Source organism: Tenrec ecaudatus, chromosome 9 (assembly GCF_050624435.1).
Source record: "Tenrec ecaudatus isolate mTenEca1 chromosome 9, mTenEca1.hap1, whole genome shotgun sequence".
Classification (NCBI taxonomy): Eukaryota; Metazoa; Chordata; class Mammalia; order Afrosoricida; family Tenrecidae; genus Tenrec; species Tenrec ecaudatus.
Window position 1 is genome coordinate 18,331,215 of NC_134538.1, and position 23,219 is coordinate 18,354,433.

The following is a 23,219-nucleotide window of genomic DNA, read 5'->3' on the forward strand; positions in this document are numbered from 1 at the left end:
GGTAGATAGATAGATAGATAGATAGATAGATAGATGATAGATAGATAGATAGATAGATAGATAGATAGATAGATAGATTTTTTTTAAAGCGCACGTGCAGGACAAGCCGTATTCTGCAACTCAGCCAGGACCTATTCCTCTGTGGAGAGGTGATGGATGGATGGATGGATGGATGGATGGATGGATGGAGAGACAGACACAGACAAACCCCACACAGGAGGGCCTTCCCCTCCCCTCTGGGCTCTCAGAGCCACACACTCAACAGACACAGAAAAACAGGATTCCACACCCCTGCTTTTCCCTATGCACCAACAAGCAGATGGCGGGAAGAGGGTAGGGGCCCGCGGAGAGAGCGAGAGGAGCGGTCCCATTCGCCATGAATGTCTGTCCCTCGTCTGGCGCAGCTTAGGTCCGGCTCGGCAGAGCGCGACAGCACCACATCGATTGGGGTTGTGTTCAAAAGTCAAGTCACTCGAAGAGAGCAAAAGTTAAAAAAAACCCTGTAGGACGCTGGGGGAGGTCAGGGAAGGAAAAAGGCCCAGTTTCTGCCTCCGCCAGACCCACCCAGGGCCACTGAAGGACAGCCGCTAAAAAAGGACACGGGGAGTGCCTGACACGGGAGACAGAGCCCACGGGGCGTGGAAGGCGCTCCGCTAATCGTAGCACGGCTGCCCGGGATGCCTGCAGTGGGCAGAGGGTGCGAGGAGCACAGAAGACCCATCCCGCCAACCTCTCTGTGGGTCTCGCCACCCTCAAGAGCACTGGAGGCCAGAGGAGGCACCACAGGGTCGGGACACAGCTGGACTCGCAAGAGCCGGCTCACGGGCCTCAAAGCAGGCGACTCACGCGGGATCAAAGGGACTGCGCCAGGGGCCATCGGTAACCCAAAGGCGACCCAGGCAACCTACACACGTCCAGAGCATCAGACCTACCTCTTCAGTGAGGGCCACATAAGACGAGCGTGTCAGTACCTATCTGGTGGCCCAAAATGACCGAGTTCAGCGAAAAAAATACCACGCCTGGAGAAGGGCGGTAGCTTCTCCCACACCGGGCGCCCCCCGGAACCGTGTTTCTGCCCAAGGCCTGCCACGTGACCCCATAGCACTCACTCCGGAGGTCCTGGGATCCTCTGGTCAACCTCCTGAGATTAAAGGAGGCGGGGGGAGAGGGGCAGCGTGCCCTCACGCGAGGCCGGCACAGCACACCGGAGGTCCCGCACATCGGCGAGGCCGGCCACTGATGTGGAAGCATGTGTGAGGAACTTAGACATTTTTCTTAGGCTCCAGGGAAGTGGGTATTTAGTAAGCAGTCTGGCTTCACAGTGGGCAGCGCCCATATCCGGCGTAAGGACACCGGCTTCCTGGGTTCATTAGGCTCCAAGATAGGACTTGGACAAATTCTCTTTGATGGTCTGAGTCTTCACCCTTGGACGGGTGGTCGCTGACGTTCCCTGGAACAGACCACCTGTCTGCTCAGTCGGGTGTGGTCCCCGAAGGCAGGTTCCCAGGAGCCATGGCTGCACAGTGATTACACACGTTGGGCTGCTCACCGTGTCTAAACCACCAGAAGCTTTGCGGGAGAAAGAACTTTCTACACCTGTGAAGAATTTTTCGGAAACTCACCGGAGCAGTTCCCTGAGCATGAATCCGCTAAGGGCCGGTCATAGGAACTCACACGTGCGTTTTGTAATAATCAATCGCCGCCTCCCACGGGTCCGGCTTCACTAAAGGCGGGTCCAAGCACGTGGCAGCGCACGCCAACTCTCGCGGCGGCCAAGAGCCACCAGGACCGGTCTGAACCCCAAGTGGGTACTCAGATTCTCTGTAGTCTCCTCTGATGGTACAAGCACCAGTTGTGGCTGAGGCTCCTGAGTCCAGGTAGGGTTACAGTGAACTTCACGGGTCCCTCCAAAGGGCCGATAGCCATTGGGAGTGCTCGTGGATGAATGCGCGTCTGAGCGCCCTGTGCTGGTCGACCAAGACTGACGGACACCGACCGACACTGGCGACAGAGGCGGCAGTGAAGCCCGCCAACCGGTAAGGCTGCAGGCATAACCTCGGGCCACCTCTCCAGGCCGATGTTCTGCCACCGCCCGGTCGACCCACAAGTGACGCCGCCGGCGTCCTGGAACTCTGGGGCCAGTGACACAGGTCGCTAGGGTCCCATGGCTTTGGCGACAGAGCTCTGGAGAGAAAGTGAAAGTGACCACTAGGTGGCGGATGACAGGCGTGACAGGTGACAAGGAGGATTTGGAAAATAGGAAAAATAAAATGTTTAAGATAAATATTAACTTAAACTAATAAAATTAAAAAAATATAAGGTACAGGATTATGTAAAAATTATTTACATGTAAAATTAAATATTCTATTAAGTTGAATATTTAAGTGGAACATTGTTTTACATCAAGTTTATTAAAATAAATTATGTAAAATACTATGAAATAATAAACACAGGAAGAGAAGCCTTTAAACAAATGAAAGAAAATAAATTAGTTGAATGTGTTTCCATTTCATATAGCATTAAATTTAATTTGATATATATAAGAAACTGAAAATAATTGGAGGTTAAACTTACTTTAAATCAATGTTGAAAGACAGTGAATACATGTAGACAGTGAGATCACTTTGAAATATAATATAATTAGAATTATTATAAGAGAATAGCAATGTATTTAATATATAATTAAATAACAGTAATAAAATTGAGTAAAATCATATTACATTTACCAGAAATACATGAATTGAAAATTAACGAATAAATGTCATTTTCAAACTGGTTGTAAGATAAGATTGTGATGACAACATTTCCGAATCTCCATGATGGTGTTCTTTTAAGAAGTAATGAATGGTATTTATTGTACAACTGTGGTGTGCCTGCTCTGTCTGAGGTCCGGATTGTGCCAGGTGAACCATCTGGGAATCTGGAGGTGAGTGAACTGCATCTCAGCAGGGTTGTTAGTGCAGGGTACGTTGGTACCCCTGGACTGGCAAGAAATCATCCCTTAATTATCAATTGGATCTTCAACTTCTTTATGGGTCTAGCACAAATCCTTCCAAAATCTAGCACCATGAACTTAACTGCGCTCTCAGCCTGAAAAAAATGACGTCTGATTTAGATGCCTTGACCCCAGACAGCATATACGCTGACAAGAATGCCATCCAGGACAGACATTGACCTCAAATGGCCAAGGGAAGACAGTCTTGCCCCTCACTCACCCTGCTCCGTACCCTGTGAGCTCCTTGACAGGCAGAAGACCCTGGCTCATTCTGGGTCCTTGCATCTCCCAATTTTCCCCTGTTGCCTTTTCTTTTCCTTTTCTTGCCATTCTTTTGCTTTGTATTATTTCTTTCTCTGCTTTTCTTTTTCTTGATTTTTTTCTATTTTCCATTGACCACATTCTTTGCTGGGACTGCCTCATGATTTGTTTCCCCCCCCCCCCTTTTTTTTTTGGCTTTACAAAGAGAACTTTATTCTGTCTTCCTTGAGGTATAGGACAAAGAAATATAGATGTGACTGTTTAAAAAAAAAAGGTTCTCAACAGGTTGGCTGTAGAAAGTACTGGTCTCTTTTCAACATCTGAGGTGCCTGCATTCCTCGGAGATCTCCGTGTCTGGGCATTCATGTTTTACTGAGTCAAGAATGTTTCCAGGGCAGGAATCTTGGCTTCAATGGAAATGATTGTCTCCTAGGAGCCTTGTGGCATAGTGGTTATGCATTGGGTGAAATCTGCATGGCAGGCAGTTTGAAACCAGCAGCAGCTCCACACGAGAAAGACTGAGCTTTCTACTCCCTTAAACAGTCTCAGAAACCCACCGGGGGGTGGGGGGACAGAGGGATGCTAAGAGCAATTGCAGTGAATTTGGGTTCTTTGTTTGCTGATGGGAGTCAGCATCCTCTCTGCCTGCTGGCTTTGCTCTCCTTTGATGTCTTGTGGAGATGTTTTTTCCCTCTACTGCTCATCACCCTGCATTCTACTCCCATCAAGGATTACAGTCTTTTTTTTTCTTTCATCCTTTTTTCCCTAACCCTAAAAGGGTTAGTCTTGGAAACTCCCAGGGCAGTTCTACTCTGTCCTACTGGGTTGCTATGAGTCAACCTCCCAGTCTTGTTTTCCTTACCTCTTTTCTGGTCTGGCAGCAGGAGCTCTGGGTGGGCAAATCTACCTGGATGCCATCTTCCCTCTCTCCCGCTTGCTCTTTTTGAAAGTTACAGTTAATCCACTATTTTTACCTTCTGCTGCTGTTCAAGTATGCTTTAATCCTAGGCAGGGGATAAATGAGTTTTTTGGCCTTTAAAGATGAACTGAGAAGCCCACTCAGGGATGCGATGAGGGGAAATATTTTCAGTTTCTTGGTAGCCCAACTAGCTGAATAAAAATTCTTCTACATTTCAAGACATTATACTGGCTGCCGTTTATTTGAACCCTCAACACTAAAAGTCAAGGGCAGGTTTTCACACTAGAAGAAACATTCGCTGATGGTTACCAGGAATAGGGATGGAAGTGGGGGAGGGGAAGGTATGGACTTTGGGGTCAACAAATATTAATTTGGATGAAAAGGAAAGAAATGTACAATAAGAGGAAGGTTAGGGACAAGTGAAGGAGACAAGGGAAAGTATCTGGGAAATTTTCATGAGTGAAAAGCAATAGAGACAAATACTCATATACACAATCCCGCAATAGTTACTTGGATAGACTTGCAGGCTGACTGGCTGTGGCAGGGAAATCAGAATACAATTAAAAGATGCAATTCTGAAGGGACTGTTTCCTGATTTTAAACCATGCAGTAGTCTCTCGTTCTTTTAGATTCTTGTATCTCATTTATCTTCTGGAATTTTATTTGGAGTAGTATGAATTCTAATTTTTTTCAAACCATTTTCCCATAGTAACCAAAGCAACCTGTTTCACGTGGACTTAAGGCATTGGTTACTTAGCTGTGGTGACCCTAGGAGAAAAATACATGGGAACCCTACTAATTATTTAGGTATTCTGTATAGGCAGAATGCTAGAGCAGGTGAACAGCAGTTCAACTCAAAGCACAATAATAGAGAGTCATGACCCCTCAAACAATTCCTAGACTTGAGCCAGATTACAGACCCACAGCCCCTTGAATGAGGAGAAGGCCGGGCCCTTTAAAGATGGGCCATTGTCAAAGGTGTATACTGTCAGTCTTTCTTCTAGCCTTCCCCAAAGGGACCTGCGGCCCTTCACAAGAGTGATTGCTCATTTCAGGTTGCGGGGGGGGGGGGAGGTGAGGAGGAAAATAATCAAGCTTTATGGGAATTACTGGACACTGGCTCTGAACTGACACTAATGCCAGGAGAACCTAAACATTTTGAAGGCCCACCACTCAGAGTCAAGTTATTAACAGAGTTTTACCTCAGATACCTTTCACAGTGGGACCAGTGGGACCCCAAACACATCCTGTCATTATCTCCCCAGTTCCAGGATGCACCATTGGAATAGGCATCCTTAGTATGGTAGAGAATCTTATCGATCATCTTCCTGGAGCACAAGGACCTTCTCTTTTCAGTGTCATGGATTAGCCCGTGGTTCTAATTAAAAATAAAACTATTGATAGAGGGAGAGTGAATAAATGTAGACTGACTATATATCTCAATACCTGGCATATTCACTTGTACAGAATAAATCCTTATATGTCTGAATGCTATTTGCACAAACAATGGGAGTGGTGGTCAGGCAAAACTTACCATAATGTTCACTGGCAATGTCAGACACGGGTCTGCCAGAGTAATGCAGATCTTAATAGAGCAAGCAGGGTATTGTAGTAGTAACTGTTAGTCTGCCTTCCGACAGTTCAATATTCTCGCTATAGCTGTCTTCTGCTTCTTCAGACATCATATAATTTCAGTCTTAAGTCCTCAGGTTACAGGTGTGTTTGAGGTAGTCTAGTTCATCCAGTGGGGTTCCCACAAAGCCTAGCGCATGAGCAGGGCATGCCCTGTATCACTAATATAAATCACACCTCACAGAGAGGGAGGATGGTAACCCTGATGGAAATGAAAAGTAGAGGCTTGATTCATTTGTGGATTTTTTTGTTTATTTTTTTCTTTTGATTCATTTGTTTTTAATGACCGGTGCTTCTAGGCTTTCAGAAATAAATGTGCCACACTTTAGGACTTGGAGAGATTTAAGAGTTGGAGAAAATATGCTAAGGGCCCCTGGGCAGAATCAACATCATGCCATTGCCAAGATTCGAGCAATTATCCAGAGAAAACCATCCAGAGCCTAATGGACCATGGATAAGTGCTTCACAAGTAGTGTGAAAAGACAACATTTTAAAAACTTCAACAACAGTGTATTTTGAGGGGGGACTAGTGAGATTTAAAGCGCAAAATTCTCTTTTATTTTCTGCTCAAGTGAAGTCTGACTCCCGTATTTTATTCTCTCCTATCTTCTATGACTTTGCTATAACCTTTATATATTATAACCGTACAATTGTGCCTGTGGACCCTGCAGCTGCCGGAGGCTGGCTTGCTCTGACAAAACCCTTGCATCAGTGGTTATCTCTATGCACCCACTCCTCCTGTGCTTCACAAACTGGTCAGCCCAAAAGAAACAATCTAGAACAAATATTAAATAAAGTAGGGAGGATAAAACAATAGCAATATAAAGACAAAAATGCAACCAATGTGTAAGAAACAAATGTCCACCATCAATATTTAAAAAGCCAGGGAAGAAACTTTTGTGGAACAAGCAAGAAACCCTTGCACTTTGAGCAAATTCAAGTTGGGCCTAGAGGGAGGTCCACTGACCAAGTATCAAGCTGGTTCCAGCATGATTAGGATTACAATGGTCTATGTTTGATAGTAAGACTGTTCCAGATCTTTGTATGTGGCTAGAGGGGATTTGTCAACAGCTTAATCTGGCTAGACACTTTGCAGATGTGTTTGGGGCTTGCACTGTCTTTCACAGCCTTCGAGAAATTGGTGTTCATAATTTTAGTTCTGACACTTTCTCTTCGTCATATTTGACTTTTGTTATTGTCATTTTTGGATTACACAAGCTAGTGTGCTTCTTCAATGTGAACTTAGTTGAATCCTCACTTAGATGACAGCTTGTTTGAATACAAACCTTCAAGACCACAGACACTATTACAGTTGATAGCTGAGCACCATCTGCTCTCTTCACCACACTCTGCTGTAGCAATCTTATCTTCAGTTGTCATTTCATGAAGGTAAGTATCAGGTAGGGCCATGTTATCAGAACTATCTGTTCTTGGATTGGGGCTCCAGTTAAGCAGGAGCCCAGAACCCATATGCTTGTCCATGGAATATGCATGACTGAACTTTACTTTGGCGGTTGTCTTATGACAAAACCAAACCCCCATAGGACCAACTAAACTAGCACAAACAAAAAAAGAGAAAAATTAAACGCTCAAAGCAGGAAATGCAAACCCCATATAAACAAAAAAGTACAACATTGTTAATCATCCCCCTGGAGTATAAGGTGATTGCACATCATTAATTTCCCCAAAGACATAGCACTCCAGACACTGCTGGTCTGAGGAGTCAATGCAAGCACAGACCCACCTTCAACCGCAGCCCAACAGTTTGAGCTTCTGTTCTCTTCCCCTCTGTTTACCCTAAGTATGGGGCGTGGTACCAGGGGGGGGGAAGTTCATTCTTTTGATGCTGTTCTGCTCAATATTTGCTTTCATGAAATGTTCACTGGAAAAACAGATGCTATGACAAGGTGTGATGAAGAAATCAGAGGGTGCCAGACGATCAGAAATAGAAGTATCTGGTGTGTGACCCAAGGACTGTAAATAATAAAACCCATGATCAGAGGATCTTAGGTTTTCATAATATTATCACTTCACGAGAAAGCACAAAATACAATAGCATTCAAAGCTTATTGAAATGAAAAACATGTATGAAGACACCATCCCAGCCCTTGGACCTTGAACTTGTTGCTGCTGTAGGAGACTTGGTTGGTGTAGCTATCGTGGAGTAGGGAATTATCCACAGTGCTTCACGTGGTAGAATGGGCACAGGGCTGCTGGGGGACTGCCTTGGGGCCCTCCTTTCATTGATGAAGTATGGGGAGACGGCCCCTGTACAGACAAATATGCAGGGACCCCCTTCCTCTGCCACGCTCACACTCTGGAACAGCGTCAGGATGGAACATCTGGTCTGTTGGGGGGGGAGGGGGTAACTGCTAGGCAGTTGCTGAGGTCTGTGCCCAGCCACTGTCCCAAGTGAAAAGTGTATCCTCTTTGAGCCCCTGTGCTTGGGACACCTACCATGTGAGGGAGCACATAACTGGGGGTCAACAGTATAGCCATGTGTGTGTGTGTTAACCACTGGCTGTGGGCACCAAGGTATCAACATATGACTTTAAAGATATCCCATCCGAATTTTGAGAAAATCTCAAGAATAGATTTGAATCATTGAACACGGACAGAAGACCTGATGCTGTGGGGGGCCATCAAGAACACTATATACAAATAAAGCAAAAGGTCACTTTCAAAGACTGGAAAGAGCTACCCTTTTGGAAATTGGGGGTCCGGGATGTACTCCTACAAAGGTCCGGCCAATGGGTACACCCTCATAGAGCCCAGGGCCGGTGAGCGGTGGAGCGGTGCACCCCAAGGCAGCAGCAGCTTACGGAGTAAACTCACCGAACATCCAAACACTTGAGGTTCCCACGTGTGGAGGGAGACATGAGGCCCCAAGATCAAGGCCAGACAGAGACCTTTAAAATAGCTGAAATATTTATCACAAAATCAGAGACGAAGGTAGAGGGACAAAGACCAAATCACCAGCCACCACTGGTTGAAGGTACTTTAACATGGGGAATCTTCTTAAATGTTTGTCATGCACAAACCTTGAGCAGGGGTCAAAATTTCCCCTTAATTTAGAAAATGCTCAGCCTACAGAGTCTGAGAAGGAAATTTAGAATCAGGTGAATGTAGTATTAAAAGATACAGAAGGTATCTTGGAGGACTTCAGACATGTAGAAGAGCTGACCACACAGTTCGAGAGGCGACCCAGCATCCAGCGGAGGAGAAGTTGCAGGAGAAGACATGGAATGCAGTGGTCCCACTAGCAGGAAAATTAAAGACATTTTATTAATTTCTCAGAGGTTAGAAGCAGCATTATGAGGTCTACTGGGAGCCCTGACAAATACCCAGAGAGCAGGCTCTTGCTCAACACTTTGCAGAAATCCTTCATTTCACACTCTGGTTTGATGAACTCCAGATGGCAAATCCTGCCACGCAGAATGGTGTTGGTCTTACAGAAGAGCGTTGGGTCTTATGGGGATGAGCCATGTGTCTGCAGAAGGAGAGAATGAAGTCAATAATGAGCGGGCAAACTGAGGGTCTCTGTTTAATGCGGAAGCAACCCTGGTGCTGGAGTCCTCAAGTGATGCCACAACAAGCTTTGTGTCTGAGAATATGAAGTGACCAGCAGAAGATCCCCCAGACGGATGGAGTACCGTGGCCTGTGGGGTAGCCACCCCTGACAGTTATTCCTGGGTTCAGTAGGTGCAATCATATGGTTAAGATATGTAACGATTGTAGTAAAGCCATGGAGAATTGGGAGAGATAGTCGATAAGCTCAAATAAATATTTTCTGTTATTCTCTCCTTTCAGTCAAGGTGCATCTGATATCACCAATGATATATATCCCTTCTTACACATCCTCTACTGAATCCAGCTTGAATCTTGTGTAGCTGTCAATATACTGTTGCAAATGTTGTTGACGATCTTCAGCAAAACTTCACTTCTAGGTGAGAATAATGATACTGTTCTATAATATGCACATTATGTAGCAACTTTCTTTAGAGTAGGTACAAATATGGGTTTCTCAGTCAGTTGGCCAAGTAGCTGTCATCCGAATTTCCTGGTGTAGATCAGGAAGTATTTCTAGTATATCACTGGCTTGTTCAAACACATTTCAGTTGTTATTCCATCAATTCCTGAAATCTTGGTTTCTGCTAATGTTTTCAGTGCAGCTTGGACTTCCTCCTTCAGTACTACTGTTTTTTCATCTTTTGATACCTCTTGAAATGGTTCAATGTTAACTAGTTCTTTTTGGTGCAGTGATGCTAGTTTTTCCATTTTCTTTTGGGGCTTCCTATATCATTCAATATTTTGCTCATAGAATCTTCAATATTGTAACCCAAGGTTTGTAATTTTCCTGGAATTACTTCAGTTTTAGGTATGCTGAGCATATGTATTCTTCCTTTTTGGATTCTCACTCTAGGCCTTTGCACACTCCATTATAATAATTTTATTTTGTCTTCTTAAGCTGCCCTTTGAAATTTTCTGTTCAGTTCATTTACTTTGTCTTTTCTTTCTTTTGTCTTAGCCTGAGGGAAACTTTCAGTCTTCTGACATCCATTTTGATATTTTCTTTCCTTCTACCTTTGTTATTCTGGTTAACTAGCCTCTAAATGATACTTATTAAACATATTTCATAAACACAAAATATCACATAGTAGCTACTTCTGAGAAAAGAAGGGCCCACTGTGGAAACGGGGGTTTCACATATATGCAAAATGCATTTGGTCAAGAAAAGGTCAGCGTGTAGTTTTTGTCTTTTACATGAAAGACAAACAGAAAACCACCAAGAATTATACTCTTTAAAATAGAGAACAACCATATGAGAACGTTTCTCTCTCTCTTTTTCTCTCTCTCTCTCTCAGGATCAAGGGATGAAATACTGGTGTATACTCTCCACTGTTGGGTGTAGCCTGGAAATAACACTTTTTGTTAAAAAGATGAAGGGAGGTAAATCTGAAGGGCTCGAACACTCTGCTCCATGGTGCTTGGATTTACCTGCTGGGTGAAGAGTAAACTCGGGTCCGTGGGTGTCTTTTAAAAACAGCCAGGTGGGCCCGGCCATAGAGAGCAGGCTGGGCTTCCCTTCCAGCCTGGGCGCTTCACGAGGACTCCAGCCTGTTGAGCGGGAAGAGGTGGTGGCTGGTGCGCATGGAGAAGTAGAGCTGCCCGCCGGGCGTGTGGCTGTCGTCCGGGTTGCTCAGCGCTAGCGTCAGCTCGGAGTCCAGCTTGCCCCATGAAATTGATGTTGGGCGAGATGTTGGACTTCCTTTTGATGAAATCGTATGCGTCATTCAGCGAGAGGTTCATCTTCTGCATCAGGTAGGCCATGGTCACTGTCACCTAGCGGCTGATGCCGGCCAGACAGTGCACCAGGACCCCGAACTTCTTGGAGCGGGCCTCGTCAATGAAGCTGATGGCCTCGGGGAAGAACTGGGAGAAGTCTGGCTCCAGTGGTCGGAGATGGGAATCTGCATGAAGGCATTGGGCAGGTTGGGTGTGACGTTGAGGATGCACTTGATGCCGTACTTGCCCAGCAAGTCCAGGTTGGTGGAGTCCTTGGCACAGCCGAGGTAGAGGTAGGGCAGGATCTGGATGGGGAAAGCCGGCTGTCTGGATGGCACGTGGCTTCCCTTTGATTTGGTGACATTGCTGGGCAGCTCTGCGGCCGGACGGCTGGGACTCTCCGACAGAGCAGTCGGAGCTGATGCGCAGGCCGCCTACGCCCAGCACCGAGGTGGGCTGGGAGCCGCTAGTCGAGGACAGGCGCCGGGCTTGGGCTGCCACTCTTTAACAGAGTGATTGGCAATGTGGCCATGCTCCAAGATGAAAAAAAAATTTTACCCACGTTGAAAAAAAAGAAAGAAAATAGAAAAGGACAAATAAGCCTTGAGACCATTGTTGGTTTTGACACACTTCTGCATGAAGGGGAGAGGCAGATGTGAACCAAATTATGCTTTTCTATGTTACTGACCATATGCTATAGTTTATTATGCCAGCCTGGCCGATAAACACAAGTAGGATTAACTGAAGGGCAGAGGGATAAATGGCTCGGTGAGCCTCACCTTGGTTGTTCTGTGCCTCAGTTTAAAGGGGTACACTACCTGTGGGATGCCTAGCCTGTGGACTGACACGCTGTAAGTTGAGGTCCCTTTAAGCCCACACGATTGGAATGTTCATCTCTGGAGCTGGGGACTGACAGTTGATGACAGTTAGGGACCTGCCTTGCTGTTTGCTGCCTGGGTATATATAGCCCAGCTCTCTCTACAGAAGGGGTCTGGCAACTGGCAGCTCTCAAGCTTTAAAGGACTGCTAGTGTCTCACTGCTTCATAATTTAACTGTTAATTTCTTGTATTATCTATCTATATATTATTTAACGGTTTATTTCTTGAATTATATATCTATCTTTATAAATATATTTATATATAATTACTAGCAATCTGGTTGGTCTCTAGAGAACCCTGTCCAATACACCATACATTACACACTCACTAGTCTTTAGCTCAAACCTCAAGAGTTTTGAAATTAGAATTGCATTGTAATCTTTGCCATGAGTCTGTTATTTCAGAATCCAATCAAATCACAGGTCTTTCCTGAAGGCATCTCTTTGTTGGTTTGACAGTGAGTATTCAAACACTTAAATGTATGGCCCCCTTTCACACCCTCTGACTCGAGTCTGATAGAAAATCCTATGGAGTTTTCTCAGAGGTTCATCAGAACTCTCACTCTGTGATGCCAGAAAAACTGAGTTTCATTCTGTTAATGGACTGGCTTCCCTGCAAGTGAAGCTATTTACTTGTTGTTAAATACAACTTCTGAATTCATAGATAGCAAGGGTGGACGCAGAATAATTCATACAGAGAGATCCCCCGGGGAAAGTAAGAAATGGAAAATAATCTCAAAACCACAACAAGAAACCCACCCTGACAGTCAAACAGTACTGACATCAGACACTGGTTCCTGTGCTCACATGATCCTGACTGCCTCCTTCAACAGCACTGCCCTCTCCCTGCAGGGAGGTTTGTGCCTGGACTCACATTGACTCCCCCTCACTTTCAGCTCATCCTGTCTCTAGAGATGGCCAACCAGCTCTTCGTGGAACATAGTTCTATGCCACCATCAGGTTAAATTGTGCAACCCACGGGAAGCTCTGCCCTGGATACTGACACACATAGGACACACCAGTTGTTACTGAAAGTGAATACAGAGCCTGAAGGGGAGAATTCTAGAGACCACCAAGAAATACTCAAGTCTCTCCTAGATTTCCATCAGAGTTGTGTTTACATACGGGGAGGGAGGGGGAAACTAAAGAGAACAGCAAATAAAATAAGAATAAAATCAACAAACTCAATTGCCCACTATTGTTCTGTTAATTCTGGCTCATGGTGTCCCTGAAAGACAGAGTAGAAATCCTTATGGTCTCTAGACTAGCAAGTAATCAGCTTCATCTGCTTTCCTCATAGTAGCTGATGTGATTAACCCACTCATTCTGCTATTAGATGAGATGAGAAAAATTAGATTGTAGTGACAATCTCTAAAAAATATCCGGATATTTTTTAGAGGGCACAGGAGATGAATCAGTATGGGAGAGAAGAATGTACACAGGAAGTCAACGTCTTTCATGTCTGTGGAGAGTAGCAAGAAATATTAACAATAACATGGTAAGTATATATAAAATTAATGTCCCTGAAAAATCTTTGAGGAAAAGGTCAAATGGGGATCTAATGTGCTGAGATAACTAACTCCAAAAACAAGCTGAAAATTTATCTTTAAAAAGAACTAAAGAGAGGAGAGTGAGACGGTCTTCAGGAAATGTAATGAAAGTGCTAAGCAAACAAGAACAGGATATTGTTTGGAAACAAAATTTGAAATTATCACCTATGAGAATGTCACTAGTGAGGAAACATTTCTTTCAATCTCATCCTAAAGAAAAGACATCCTATATATCTATGTATTTCTTTTTAAAAAATCATTTTATTGGGGGCTCTTACAGCTCATAACGTTTCATACATCAATTGTTTCAAGCATATTTGTACATATATTTCCATCATCATTTTCTTTTTTTTACATTAATTAGGGTCTCATACAACTCTTATCACAATCCACACATATACATACATCAATTATATAAAGCACATCTGTACATTCTTTGCCCTAATCATTTTCAAAGCATTTGCTCTCCACTTAAGCCCTTTGCATCAGGTCCTCTTTTTTTTCTCCCTCCCTCTCTGCTCCCCACTCCCTCATGAGCCTTTGATAATTTATAGATTGTTATTTTGTCATATCTTGTCCTATCCGGCAAGGATCCACATGTGACCTCCTCCCTGGGAGATGGACGGCAGAGAAGGGGGGGAAGGGAGACTCCGGATAGGGCAAGATATCTGTGTATTTCACTAGAAAATATGAACACATTTTCATATGTAAACATATAACAACACAACCAAATCTAATAACATAATTCCATTCCAACACCATGAGCAGAATGAGACAAAGCAGAAACATTACTTCTGAATTCTACCCCCTGGTTTGTACACAAGACAGAGTTCTAAGGGCTAGCCCAAGCCAAGCACAAAAAGAACAAAGCACGGTGGCCGCCTTGCAGCATGGGGTGAAGCGCTCCTTGTCGGCGTGGTTGGTGACGATGGAGCGCATGGGCAGGTTGCCCTTGCGCAGGCCCCGCAGCATCAGGTCCAGATGGCCAGGTTGACGGCCGTCTTGATGTGCGACAACTCGAAAAGCTCCTCCTGCAGCCCCTCGGCGCTCTTGCAAAACATGGCTCCCGCACCTGCTGCCGACTGGGACCCCGTCGAGGTGCACGCCTTCGCCATCCCCGAGGCTGACATGTGCGCCCTGGTTTTTCATGGGGAGCGCGTGCTGGGTAGCCCTGCCCTGGGACGGCACCAGGGCCACGTGGGCTTCAGCCGCGTCTCTGGGCACCTGCCTCCTGCCGAACTGCGTGCCGGTTGGCCCGCCCACCTGTCCCTCCCAAACCCTTCAGTTTTAAGGCATTAAAATACAGCTGTGGAGGAGTGGCACATTCAAAATAGAGTCAACGTGGCAAAGCTTTCCAGCACTTCATTTGCTGCTGGGGCTTGGCTCCATAGGAAGGGAAGCATATCTATTAGTACTTAGAGTGTGGAAGCAGGAAGTGTAACTCTAAGAAATTTGGAAGTTGTCAAAAATGAAACCGAATGTATTGGTATTCTAGGCATTAGTGAGCTGAAATGGACTGGGATAGTCATTTGACTTGGACAAGTGTTATGGATGGGTGTCATCCAGTCAGCCATGATTTACAGAAACCCTATGTATGACCAAAAAAACCCAAAAACACCACCACCGGGCCCTGCGGCGCCAGGTCTGCAATTGTTATGTTTTAGCCCACGGTTGTAGCCATGGTGCCAACCCTCTTTAGGGTCTTCTTTCTTTTTCATTGTCCCTCTACTTTACCAAGCATGCTGTCCTGTTCAAGGGTCCACTTCCTCCCAGTAGTGCATTCACAGTAGGTGAATGATGTCTCACATCCTTCCTTTTAAGGAGCAATCTGGCTATGCTTCTCCAAGACAGAGTTGAACAGTATTTTGCCAGTCTGTGATATTTCAATATTCTTCACCAGTATCAAAATTCAAATGCATCAAATCTTATTTGGGATTCCTTATTCTTATGAGATGATTAACAATCATATGTACTTTACTATTATGACTTACTATTTACTATTTCAGGACCGATACTGTAGTTTACTATTTCAAGAACAACACTGCACACATGGTTAAAAAGATCAAGGTCATTCGTTAAGTACAGTGCTGGATGTGCCAGGCTCTCCTTCACGCCTAGTAAAGGAGACCAGCTAATACCACCACTATTCAAATTCACTCACTAATGACTAATATACTGACAAAATATTGTTACATTCTATCACGTCCTTCAGTCTGAATGCATTGATAATTACGGTTGATTGGAAGGCAACTATTAAATGCAAAAGGATTGGGAATTGGAAAATATAGACTTGGTGATAGAAAGTAAGATGGACATGCATGACAGAACTTGTAAGACCAAAGACTACTTCAAAGAAAATATTTTTTTCAAATGGCAACTTTAGATGTGAAATCTACACAAATCAAATTGCCTAGACCTCTGGGATTTCTCTGTGAAAAGACAATGGAGAACCACATACATTTAGTCAAAACAAGGTCAATGGCCGACTGTGAAATAGACAAAAATTGTGCAATGAAAATTAGGTTGAAGATAAGGATAATTAAAACAAGTCCAAATCAAGTCCAAAAAAAGCCACACATTTACAGGCCATCTCAAAAATAGCTCTGATGCACCTAACTTGACCAAACAAAAAGGATGATATCAAAAATATCATACATGAAGTAATAAAAAAATTAAATTTAAAACATAAGGGAGAGGGGGAAGTAGGTGCTAGAAAACCCTGAAACATAGTCTTGAAAGTGGAATCGCTAAAGCAAATAAAAGAACTGACGAAGTACACAAGCTGAACAGAAAATTTTCAAAAAGCCGTTTGAGAAGATGTGCAAAATGTGCAAAGACCTGCAGCTAGAAAACCAAAGGGAAGAATTAAATTCAAGACTTAAGTTGTAATATTGAAGGATTTTATAACCAAAAGAAGCATTAAAATAAGATGGAAAGAAATATTAATTAAACTAAAGAGAATTGGCCAGCAATCAGCCATTACAAGTGGTAGGATATGATATATAATCATTTATTATGGCCATTCTAAGCATAATTCTACAGGAGTTCTGCCGGTACAGTGGTGATCCATTGGGTTGCTAGCCTCAAGGTCAACAGTTACGAACCATCAATTGCTCTTGGGAGAAAGACAGGGCTTCTACTCTGGGAAACTCAGGGGTGGTTTGACCCTGTCCTACAGGGGTCTCTATGAGTTGATATCAAGTGAATGGCAGTGAGGTTTTGAGCTAAAATTCCTTAAGTGATGTCTTATCATTGTGCATTCTCTGCGGGTGGCTGTGATCCCATTTTGGAGGGAGTTCTTTGTTACACGACAGAAGTGGGGATAAGCCCTAACCTTAGTAGAGGGTATGAACCAATCCACATCCTGTTTTTTGGGGTGTGTCTTTAAGATTACTTTAATGAAGGGTGAGACTTAAAACATCATCATTCATTTACAGTGGTTTATGGTCTGCAAACAGGTATACCACACATCCATCAAAGCCATTCCTCAGTATATAGGAGTTTGTAAGTGGCAGAGGCTGCCAAGGCCAGATGTATAGGAGGCTGGCACAGAGGAGCAGCACCAAAACTATGGGGTACCTTCTTCTCATCTGGCTCAAGACCTTGGAACTGTGCCACAGACCGAGAGGTGGGCTGGCTTCCTGGCCCATGGAGACAAAGATAGGACCAGAGAGAGATAATGTGGCTGCTGGTTGAGGGGATAAATGGTTTTATCCTCAATGCTTGCTGATCCTGACTTGTGGTAATCTATTAACTTCTCTAATAAAACCCCATAACCCTAAGAATTGTTGAGTTCTATGTGGCCCTTGGACAAACTATTGAACTTAGCATAGAAGTAGACTACTGAGGGAGGAAAGGTTGATATTACAATAGATAAAGAAGGACGGGACACGGAGGCCATCTAACCACTGCCTAGTGGCAAAAGGGAAGCCAGGACAGGTTGGAGATGTGCAACTCCACTGCTGTTTACAGCAGTATATAATCAAGGTCACAGTGCAATGGACATACTTAAAAGTGCATTTCTGTAGGAAGACGCCTTATCCCATCCAAAGACATGACGGTGGCTGCTCAGGATTCAATGCTTGAGGACTAAACCCAAACCTTGGCAGTTCATATCTAGAAGGACCCTCCAGAAGACATTAACTTTGAAATCCCTAAGATAACAAATTCCCCAGAATACATGTGACTACAATGAGTTAGAATGGATCTAAAGGCAAATGAAAACAACTGAATTCTGGCCTTTGGACTGGCTCCTGGAAGATCACCTCTAAAAGCTAGAGAGGCCTGCCTTTGTGGCCCATGGCAGCCCCCTCATCCACACAGACAGTTCATACTAGTTTACAAACAGTGGAGGCTGCTCATGACAGAAAGACAAACCATACAATCAGAGTTGGAACTTGTGCTACTATAAGACAAATATGCCAGGTAAATGAGAGCCCACTGCAGGAGGAAACCATAAAATTAGGTGTGGGTTATAAAGATGCACTTACACATTTGACACCAAAAATGAAGAAATGCACTTCATATGCACAGGCCCCAGGAGAGAACATTCTCAAAGGCTAAGCAATTCATGGGAGTGGCAGGAAGGGGCGAGTTATAGAGGGAAAGCAGAGCTGGGGCTCAACATTTAACCTGGAGAGGGAAGTATACTTTATCCCATGTGCTTAGTGACTACTGACCAATTTAACAGGTTTATGGAACATGTCATTTTGATGCATTTCAATTTCAACGAAAATTACAGAAACCATTTACATTTGCTTCCTACCAGTTATGCCGACTTTGATCCAAATATATATACAAATTTTTTGAGACAAATATATATCCACATTCATTTTTCTAAGCTTTCCAATCTCGGAATTGTTTAATATACCTATCTCTATGGATACATTTCAATTTGCTATGACTGTAAATTGACAATCCCAGTAAATTGGTTTCATTCATGAAAGTATTACTTCAGTAATAAACGTAAACAAAGTCACAAAGTTCTTAGGAAGTAAACATCAAATGTAAAGACAAACAATGCAGTGGAGACTAACAAACTGACTGATCAAGCGACCCTTATCAAACCCAATACCTCAAATGTTGTATGATGTTAAACACTATAAATTTTATATATAGAATCAGAGTTTCATGTATAAATTGATAGCACATAATTACCATATATACTCGAGTATAAGTTCAAACACCCAATTTTACCACAAAAAACTGGGGGGCTTGTTCAGCATAAAAAACGGGCTGAAAAACTCAGTTGATACTCGAGTACATGTGGTATGTTGTTTCAGAATGTTTTAAAAATGTACGGTTCCGTTCACGTGTCGGTTTGACTCATGGTCGAGGTATGCAGCATGGCTGAATGCTGACATACACGCAGTCTCCAGGAGTTGGAGTGGAGCTGATGGCAGTGGGCAGGTTTGGTATGGTTTACTCCAAGGGGATTAAAGAGTCCTGTACGTTGGCTGCTGACCTCAGGATTGGCAGATCAAATGCACTGGCAGTTCAGTGAGGTAAAGATGAGGTTGGCTGCTCCCATGCAGATTGACAAGCTCAGAAACTCTACGTAGGAATGCTGATTCAGAATCAACTTGATGGCATGGGAGTTTGTTTGGAGCAGGGGAAATGAAGGTTCCTAAGTGGAATGTACTTTTCCTACTGGGCCGATAAACTAAAGGTTGGCAGTTTCCACTCAGCCAGCCTTACTGTGGAAGAAAAGGCCTGGCCCCTGCTTCCATTAAGAGTACAGTGCATTAAACTCTATGGAACAGTTCTATTCTGCTGGAATGAATTCCTTGGCCACCGAAAAAAGGAATGATAGCATAATCGTGCCTATGAATACACATAAAATTATGATGAAATTCAACGATAAAAAGAATTCTCAGTGAAAATCACCATGTCCATCATGAAGAAATCTAAACATACTACAGCTTAGGAATATCTAAGTGACTAAGGAGGCGTACTGGTGCGGGGGTTCAACAATCGGCTGCTACACCTGGCGCTCAAGACCTGGGAACTTCTTCACATACAGATGACAGCCTGGAAACCCAGCAAGGAGTCCCTAAAGTCAAAGGGCATCGCTAACAAAATGGACTAGAGTGCAGCTGGCAACAAGAATTCTGTGAACATCAACTGAGCCTTTATCAACAACCCTTGGTGGGTACATCTCTGAAACATGGAAATACCACCATGCAATGATTCGTAAAGAGACTCTCAGTTAAGTCCAAGTAAGATATCTTACCATTTCGAACAATTCTATTACTGGATATTGTGCTATCTTCTATTAAAAATAAAGCTGTGACAGAATCTAGGGGGAAAAACAGGTCAAAGTACATGCACAGTGAAATCAAACACATGTAGACAAAAATCATGGTTAAGTTAGATATACCAGAAGGATAGAGATACGACTTTATACGTGTACTTACAATTCGGTTCCAGGAAGAGCTTCTGTACTCCATGTGATAACTGACACATGACCAATTTAAAGTCCTTATCACTAGGAAGAATGAGTGAAAACAAGAAAATGTGGTATTCTTTAGGACTTGTGTCACAAAAAAATATTAGTACAGAACAGGACAAGAAAATTAACAAACAAAACCAACATGGTGGGATACTCCCCCAAAATAATCTACTAAAATTCAAAACCAAGACCCAGTCTCACTGCCGTCCAGGTGATGCCAACTCATAGCACCCCTATAGCACAAGACAGACCTTTGTCTATGAGTTTAGGAGACTAACTCTTTACAACCCTAGAAAGACCCGTCTGCCCACAAGCTGGTTTCGAACTGCACACCTGGAGGTTAGCAGCCCAATGCTGCTACCAGCACCAGAGGAGCTCTGGGCCAACGCTGCCCTAAGAGCCGAGATAGACCTGGGGGTGTTAAAGGAACCTGGGTGAGTCGTGACATCGATCTCCGGGGTGAGGTTTACAGGGCAAAAGCCCTCAAGTGGGCAAGCCACAGCCCAGGGTCTGCAGCGGTAGGGAGACAAACCGCGGGAGCACAAGCTCGCACATGTGGTCCGTGTCTCGGTGATCAGTGGGCGACTGACGACCGCGGGACTGGCCTCCCCTTCCAGGAAAGGCTAGTTTGGGGCCGGGTCTTCTCATGGCCGAGACCTCACACCCACGGAGCAGACTCCAGGCTAGGACCCGCCCCTGGCAGGGCCGTTCCGGGGCGAGGAGGGTGGCCTGAGAGGGGCTCTAAGGAGGACAAGCGGGATAAGGGGTGCCCAGGCCTGAGGCAGAGGCCCGCGACCGGCCCGGGGCGGATTTAGCGGGAAACGTCCCAGGGGGTCACGGCGATCAACGGCGCGGCGGACACAGTTCGGGCACGAGAACTCTGCCGGACGCCGCGCTCGCAGAGTAGGCGGCGTATGGGTCGAAAGTACCACTGAGGGTCACGTACGCTGGGCCGCCAGCTGCTGCCATGTGCCGGGCGGAAATGACGTCACCGGAAAGGACCCTTTCCTGCGGGGCAGTGGGGGCGGGGCCTGGAGAGGGGCGGGGCCGCACCCCGCAATGAAGGCCGAGCCCGAGAGCGGGCCAGGCAGAGAAGCCCCAGCCTGAGAGGGAGCGAAGACTGAGCTTGCTGTTGTAAAAGGGGCGCCTCATCGCCACATGCATCACGACTGGTGAGTGGTGTGTTAGGTGGATGAACGCCCGCCACATCACAGCACGCACATCATCTTAGCCTCTCTATTTGGGATGCATTCTCCTTGATATTCAGGGAGCTCTGTTGCGTAGTGTTTACATGATGCGTTGCTATCTGCAAGGTCAGCAATTCCAAACTACCATCTTCTGCAAGGGGAGAAAGACTAGGCTTTCTACTCCCTTACAGAATTACAGCCTCCAAAACTCACAGGGGCAGTTCTAGCTTGCCCTGGGGTCTCGATGAGTTGGCATCGACTTGATGGCAGTGAATTTTAGGAGTTATTTGATTTTTCACGGAGAAAAGACACCTCACGTTCGCAGGATAAACAGCACACACACATTGTCTCTTCTAGAACTGCTGAAACCTTGTCTACAGATTTCAGTGTGTTCCCATCCTTTCATACCATAGGTGATCAAGGTCAGGGATTCAAGCCCACCATCTACCCTGTCGCAGAAAGAATAGGCCGTCAGCACCCAGAAAAACATGCTAGCTCAGGAAAACTATATAGTTAGGGTCCTTATAAGTCAATATTGCCTCGATGGCAGTGGGTTTAGGTGGGTTTGGTGATGATTCATTAGTAAGCAGCGGGTTCTGTATCAGATGAAACATGCTGCACCCTTGCACAGTAGTCAAAGGCAGTGACATTCTTCCTAAGGCAGCACCGCCCACAACCCATTTTAGAAAGGGTTCCTAAACAAGCTGGTGATATTTACTCACAAAATGAGATTGGGGCTATTGCCAAAGGCTCATGGAACTGTGAGGGGAAAAGTGACCCAAGCCTAATTGTGCAAGTGCGTGTGTTGCAGTACCGACACTAGAAGGTTAGGGCGAAGAGAGGGTTCAGTGCAGAACACCTGCTTTTGGACAGGTTTCTGGCATTCACGTGACAAAACACTGGATATATTTTGTAGGAGCACCCATTATTCTTCCTCAGAACTCTTCCACAGCCAAAAGGACAAGGAAATCACGGTGGCTATGTGGAGCACAAGGATCAATCGATAGACACTACCGTTGATGGCTAGAACTTCAAGTAGCTGCAGTAGCATATATTGAATGAAAAACCACGTCCCAGTCGACATGTTCATGGGGTCTGGAAACTGCTGAAGATATGTCTCCTCCTCAATCTCCTCAAGTGTTGTGCTTTAAAGCCACTTAGGAAAGATCTATGATTGAACATGGGCCACGTGGAGTCAGTCACCTGCTTACAAATGAGGAGAGAACTGGGACTCACGGGAGGACCAACATTCAAACTGCAATCTCACTGCCCAGCCTAGAGAAGAGCACCCCTGCCAAAAGCAAGTGCAAATCAGAGCAAGAATGGCCTGCTTTTGGAGCCCGGAAGCATCCAGTTCACCGTCTAGAACAATGAATGCAGTACATAACCGTGAGAGCAAGGCCTCCAGGGATTCTCCTCTGCTTCAGCCTCACCAGAGCTTATTTCCTACAAGTCGATCCAAGTTGGCCTCAGTGCAGCCCGCCTGATCTCTAGCCTCTGGACCACAGAGAGTATCTAGTATTTGTCAGGTGCAGGATCCCAGCCCAGCAATCCGACATGCCTCCACAACTTCCTCTTAGGCCCACCACATCAGTTTCACTGGCAGAGGGAACACCAGCCGAACCACTATATCTCAGGGTGTGTCCACAGAAACTCTATCCAGGCTGGGCACCTGGATAGATATCTATCTGGCAGCAGAGGTTTCTCTATTCTGTGATGCCATTCGTCCTCTGGAAATACCCAGGAAATAACAGGGCCCACTGGGAAGTTCTTCAACTGTTAAAAAAAAAAATCTGTCTCTAGGTGTGCCAGAGGGAACCTCAACGATCTTGTGTGTAATGCCGAATGGAGATACCCACACCATCCCTGAGAGGCTAACCTATGAGATGTAGCCACTACCATTCAGCCTCGCTGAAGATCAGCACCCAATCCCAGCTGCTATGCATGCATGACAGGACTGAGCCTGGTAGTGCGCTTAGTTAGGCCTCAGACTGCTAAACCCAAAGTCAGCATGTGAAACTGCCAGCAGGACCACCTGAGAAAGACGAGGCTTTCTACTT

At 45.0% G+C, this 23,219-nt stretch overlaps 2 pseudogenes; one reads left to right on the forward strand and one right to left on the reverse strand.

Annotated features, from left to right (window-relative positions):
- The first annotated feature begins 8,812 nt into the window (after positions 1 to 8,812).
- LOC142457119 (CYFIP-related Rac1 interactor B pseudogene) lies at positions 8,813 to 9,428 on the forward strand (annotated as a pseudogene).
- Positions 9,429 to 10,909: 1,481 nt separating this feature from the next.
- LOC142457120 (dual specificity protein phosphatase 7 pseudogene) lies at positions 10,910 to 14,493 on the reverse strand (annotated as a pseudogene).
- Between the last annotated feature and the right edge of the window lie 8,726 nt (positions 14,494 to 23,219).